This window comes from Hylobates moloch, unplaced genomic scaffold (genome assembly GCF_009828535.3).
Source record: "Hylobates moloch isolate HMO894 unplaced genomic scaffold, HMol_V3 SCAFFOLD_7, whole genome shotgun sequence".
Classification (NCBI taxonomy): Eukaryota; Metazoa; Chordata; class Mammalia; order Primates; family Hylobatidae; genus Hylobates; species Hylobates moloch.
Genome location: NW_026652282.1, coordinates 35750616 through 35756645, shown reverse-complemented (window position 1 = coordinate 35756645; position 6030 = coordinate 35750616).

The following is a 6030-nucleotide window of genomic DNA, read 5'->3' as shown; positions in this document are numbered from 1 at the left end:
AAAAAAAAAAAAAAAAAAAAAAAAAAAAAAATTAATCAAATCATCGGACATTTTTCCTTTTCTTTTCTTTTCTTTTTTTTTTTTGGCTTTGAGAATTTTTATTTCTTCCATGGTAACTCTTCCTGGTTGGAGAATGTCATTTAAAATAATTCTGTCTTTAAAACTGTGGGATGAGGGGAAGGAAAATGTCACCTCCAACCAGGTCCTCACCATGCAAATCAAGGACATTTCAGAATGCTGGCAATCTGCTAGAGGACTTCAAAGGTGTCCAGGTCCAATTACACTTCATTTGGGGTGTGAATTGAGGAACTCTGGGGGAGGTGGCCCGAGTGGAACGTGTCAGTGTCGATACTGTGGTAATGAACCTAGGCCTTTGTTCCTGGGAGCCCAGCTGCTGACAAGTGGGCTGTTTCCTGAAGGGCGGAGGTGTTTCTGTGTCCCCCACCAGGTGCGGGAAACAGGGTAGAGACTGTCGCTGCCATTAAAAAACAAAAACAAACAAACAAAAAAACCATTTTAGGGTGGGCTTTTCTTTCTCTTTGCTTTTAAAGACCAAAGGTTGATCACAACTTAAAATTAAAGGGGGTGGAGGGAGCCTGCAGCCTAGGTCAACATCTAAATCTTTTCAAGTCCTAGAGTTAGCCACACTATGGGTCTCACACAATTTGTTTGAATTGGGGTCTGGGGAATTACTCTTCTCTAACTTATGACTTAGGTGCCGCTGCAATTTCTGTGGCAGAATATGTTTGGACGGACATGGGAAGAGGCCTGAGGAGAGAGGTCCTTAGCATTCATTCTGGAATGCTTTAAAAATAACGTTCTTTTAAAAACGATTTTGGTTTTGCTGGCTAGTTAGAATGGAACTGACCGGCCGTTCCGGGTTTGGGAAACTCAGCCCTGTGTGGGCAAGGCTGATGGCTTAAGGGCATTCAAGAATGATTCATGCAAGTTCTTCTAGTCCAAAACGCCCTTCAAAAAGACACAACATATTCAGAAATCTCAGATAAGGCTGGGTAGGAGCAGGTCTGCCGGATAGATTCCAGCAGGGTGCGTAAGAGCAATCAATCTACTGCAAGTGCGAATCAGGATCAAAAGCCGGCCTCTCCCACTTGCTGGGATGCTTATGCAATTCATTATTTTACGTCCTTGGTTTCTTTTTTCAAATGCAGATACCCCAGAAAGGTAACGCATTCAGTTACTCACACCTTAGTGCAAATGCATTCATCAGAAACTTTTTTTTTTTTTTTGAGATGGAGTTTCGCTCTTTCACCCAGGCTGGAGTGCAGTGGCATGACCTCGCCTCACTCCAACGTCTGCCTCCCGAGTTCAAGCGATTCTCCTGCCTCAGCCTCCTGAGTAGCTGGGATTACAGGTGCCCACCACCACACCCGGCTAATTTTTGTATTTTTAATACAGATGGGGTTTCATCATGTTGGCCAGGCTGGTCTCAAACTCCTGACCTTGTGATCCGCCTGCCTCGGCCTCCCAAAGTGCTGGGATTACAGGTATGAGCCAGCGTGCCCGGCCAAGAAACATTTTAAATGGCAGCGGAATCTGAGTGAAGCTGCCTGTGAGCAGGGAAGAAAAAAGTACAGATGCTAGAGCCACCCCCTGCAGATGCCGTTTCCTAGGGTGAAGCCCTAGCATCAATATTATTTTTTAAAGCTCCCCAGCTGGTGTCAATATGCAGCCAAGTTGAGAACCCCAGGAGAGAGAATCGAGGCTGAAAGAGGATGGATGGATGGGCCGGAAGAAACAAAAAACAGCTCCTCTTTTTTTTTCTTTTTTTAGAGATGGGGGGGGTCTTGCTGTGTTGGCCAGGCTGGTCTCAAACATCTGGCCTCAAGAGATCCTCCCTCCTCGGTCTCCCAAAGTGCTGGGATTACAGGCATGAGCCACCACACTCGGCCCACATAATTCCTCCAATGAAAGACCCAGGTTTGAGTCCTGGCACTCCACTTGCTGGCAGCTTGATCCTGGTAGAGTTACTTATCCCCCTCTGAACTGCATTTTCTTCATCTGTTAAATAGGGATAATACACTTAATAAACAGTGACTCTCAAACTTGAATGGGCGTCAGAATCACCAGGAGGGCTTCTTAAAACACAGATCCCTAGGCCTCAGCCCATCTCCGAAGAGTATGACTCAGCCAGTCTGGTGTGAGCCCCCAACATCTGTGTTTCTAACAAGCTTCCCAGTGATGCTGCTGGGCCAGGACCATGCTTCGAGAACCACTGATATCAGGGGCAATTGAACTGGTTATTATTAGCTCATAAATTTAATCCACAGATGAGGCCTGAAACCAATGGCAACACCCCGTTCTCTCTTAAAAGGGGTCAAGAGCCAAATAGGGCTTGAACTTGCATACAAATATTCACAAGGTTTTAGCATTTTGCTGTGATGCAGCCCACATTCAAACCTGAGGCTGAAGCCACCAATGGACCATTATGGTGAAGACTGCTCTGGAAGCAGAATTGTGCCTGGTCCGCAAAAACCCACCCACCCTAGAAAAAAGCACCTCTGCCCCATGTCATTCCAAAGAGGCCTGGCCTGGTCTTTCTGGAGCCTGCTGTGCACTGGGACCTAGTCACTAAAAGCAGGTGTAACGGATTAAAGCTGCTGTGTCCCCTGAGGGGGTGAGCCCTGCCTTCTGAAGCACAATTTACACTGTGAAACCACGAGTTGGGGGGAGCGGGAGGGGGCAAATTTCCTCTTCAAAAATGCTCAAAGTCTTTCAGCTGATGCTCAGAGCAGGGCTGGCCCAGGCAAGGGTTTGAAGTAGGAAAGGTCACTATGTGTCTTTTTTTTTCCCTTGAGACAGAGTTTCGCTCTGTCGCCCAAGCTGGAGTGCAATGGGGTGATCTTGGCTCACTGCAGCCTCCACCTCCCGAGTTCAAGCAAGTCTCCTGCCTCAGCCTCCCAAGTAGCTGGGATCACAGGCGTGGGCGTGCACCACCACACCTGGCTAATTTTTGTATTTTTAGTAGAGGCAGGGTTTCACCATGTTGGCCAGGCTGGTCTTGAACTCCTGACCTCAAGTGATCCGCCCACCTTGGCCTCCCAAAGTGCTGGGATTACAGGCCTGAGCCACTGCGCTCAGCCACTACTTGTCATTTATGCTCTTTTCCCATCCCAGCCACCCACCCCTGCTTCTCCTGTCCTGCAGCCTGGTCTCCTTGTGTCTCCAGCCTGGGATCGCTGCCTGTCTCTGCCCCAGACTATCCCTACCTCCTCCTATCAAAATGCTATCAGGTGGAGAGCAGTGGTTCATGCCTGTAATCCCAATACTTTGGGAGGCCGAGGTGGGAGGATCACTTGAGCTCAGGAGTTTGAGACCAGCTTGGGTCTCTAAAAAAAAAAATTTTTTTAATTATCCAGGCATGGTGGAATGCACCTGTAGTCCCAGTTATTCTGCCCATATGGGTTGCATCTTCCATTTGAGAGCCTCTCACCCTAAGTCTCACAGTCACCAGTACCCTGGCTTCCAGGACAAACCCGGATGATTTCCCCCCAGGCTTAAAGGAAGACTAGAGACTTAAAGGAAGCTGGACTTTTATGAAAAACTCATTGTGGGTGGGGGGCCAAAAATTAACTAGGCATGAAGAACCTGGGAGATACCAGATTATTCTGGCTCACTAGGGCTTTACACTTATCTGGCCACAGCTGGGACATACTCCCTTCTCCCTGGACCTTGCAGTCTTGGCCCACCTCACCCCCGGTGTGGGCCACCTATTATGATGCCCCCCAAAATGGTGTCAATTCAAGAGTACCTGCTTCTCTAGGGTCTAGGCTTTGGGGGCCCAACTTATCACAACTTGAAGTTACTGTGTTAAAATTTATCTTATTTATTTGTTAATTGCGTCATCTGTTAACATGTTATAGCTCCATAGGACAATCACTGGCGGTCTTGTTTACTGTTAAAGCACCAGCCCTAGCCCAGTAGTTGGAATATTTTGATTGCATGTATGGGTGGATAGCTGAGATGGATGCAAGGATGGATGGATGGATGGATGGATAGATAGATGGATGGATGGATGGATGGATGGATGGATAGGTGGGTGGATGGGTGGATGGGTGGGTGGATGGATTGGCCCCCACATAGTACCAAGGTACTTCTCCTCTAAATACCACAAACCTAGACCAGCAGTTCTCAAACCTTTAGGTCTTGGGACTCCTTGACTTTTTTATTTATTATTGAGGACTCTAAAACGCTTTTGGTTATATTGGTCTTGTCAATATTTCCCACATTAAAAATGAAAACAGGAACATTTTTATGTATTAATTGATCTAAAAATAACAATCATGAATATATTACATGTGTGGTGGGCAGCCTCTAAGATGGTACCCAGTAATTCCCACCTTCTGTCACCCACACCCTTGAGTAATTCCCTCCCCTTGAACACTAGCTGGACTTACAGACTCACTCCTAATAGATCTATTGTCCTATAGGGATGTGGCTTCCAAAATTGGATTACAAAAAGACTGTGCCTTCTGTCTTGGGTGCCCTCTTTTCTCTCTCTAGGAGGAGCCAGCTGCCTTGTCACGAGGCAGCCCTGTGGAGAGGGCCTCGTGGCAAGAAACCCAGGCCTGCCAGCAGCCACATGAGTGAGTCTGGAGGTGGATCTTTCCCCGGCTGAGCTTTGAGATGATCCTACCCCTGGAACACACCCTGATTAGTCTCCTAAGAGACCCTGAGCCAGAACCACCCAACTAAGCTGCTCCCAGATTCCTGACCCACAGAAACTGTGTGAGATAATAAATGTCTGTTGTTTTCAGCCACTAAGTTTTGGGGGTAACTTGTTACACAGCAATGGATAAAATGCATGGTAACATCAATAGCACAATTTTATTTAAAAATAACCATATTTTCCAAAACAAGAAAGTTTAGGGAGAAAAGTGGCATCGTTTTTACATTTTTGCAAACCTCTTTAATATCTGGCTTAATTGAAGACAGCTGCTTCCTCATAGTGGCTTGGGCATCCAATGCGTTGTGATACATTGTTTTGGTTGAAGAAAATCCAGCCTAATGGAGCTTTGCAGTTAGAAAAGGACAGTCTGAAAAGGGCTCAGGGAACCACAGGGATCCTCAGACCACACTTTGGGAACTGCTGACCTAGACAATCATAGACCCCAAAAGACTCTAATTCTAGGGCCCTCACTTCCCAATCTTGGTTTCCTGTTTGGGACCTTTGCCATTTCTCCAGGTGCCCAAGTGACTTAGTGGTGACGGAGGCCGCCCAGGAGGTCTGGTCCCCTGCCAAAAAGGATAAGCCCTCTGAGGCCTAAAAGCAGAAGACACTGATGAACTCACCCTCAGTCTTGGCTGTGTCATGCCCAAGATGTCACACAGAGGGGAAAGGATGCCTCTGACATCCAAGGTGAAGGTTGAGGCATCTGGAGCAGGGGAGGGCAGGGGAGCTTGTTCTCTGCGCATTGACAGCTTCCGGGACACTGGGGTTTGCCAGATCCACAGGGATTTCCCCCTCTCCTTCCCTTTCCTGCGCGTGTCCCACTACCTCCACCCCCCGTGAAGTTTAGGGCCTGTTTTCAGCCGGAGCCGGTCTAATTTTCGCTGCCTAGTTGGTCAGAGAAACGCACGCAGCTGTAGCAAAGCATAAAAATAGCTTCCTCCGTGACCAATTTCTTCCCACTTCCCTTTCTCTCTCTCCATGCTCGCCTCCCCGTCCCCACCTTCTGTGGAAGCAGGAAGGTCCCTGGAGGGTGCCAGCACTATTGAGACATGCCATGCGCCCCGGCTTCCCTCCCAAACAACACATGTTCCTGATTCTATTTTGCCCTGGCCCCCCGCAGGCTCGCACAGGCTTTCCCGGGGACCGGGCGTTGTCAGATGGGTCCCCGCGAGCCCAGAGTCCTTCCACCTCGCTGGGCAGACTTCCTCTCCCGCGCACAGCCCCCCAGACATCTGCACGCCGAGTGCTCGCCAGCGGCACTCGGATCTGGAGTCCCAGCCTAGCCCGGAGCCAGCCAAAGGCCTGCCCGCGAGGGATCCGGATCTTCTGGCACCTTAGAG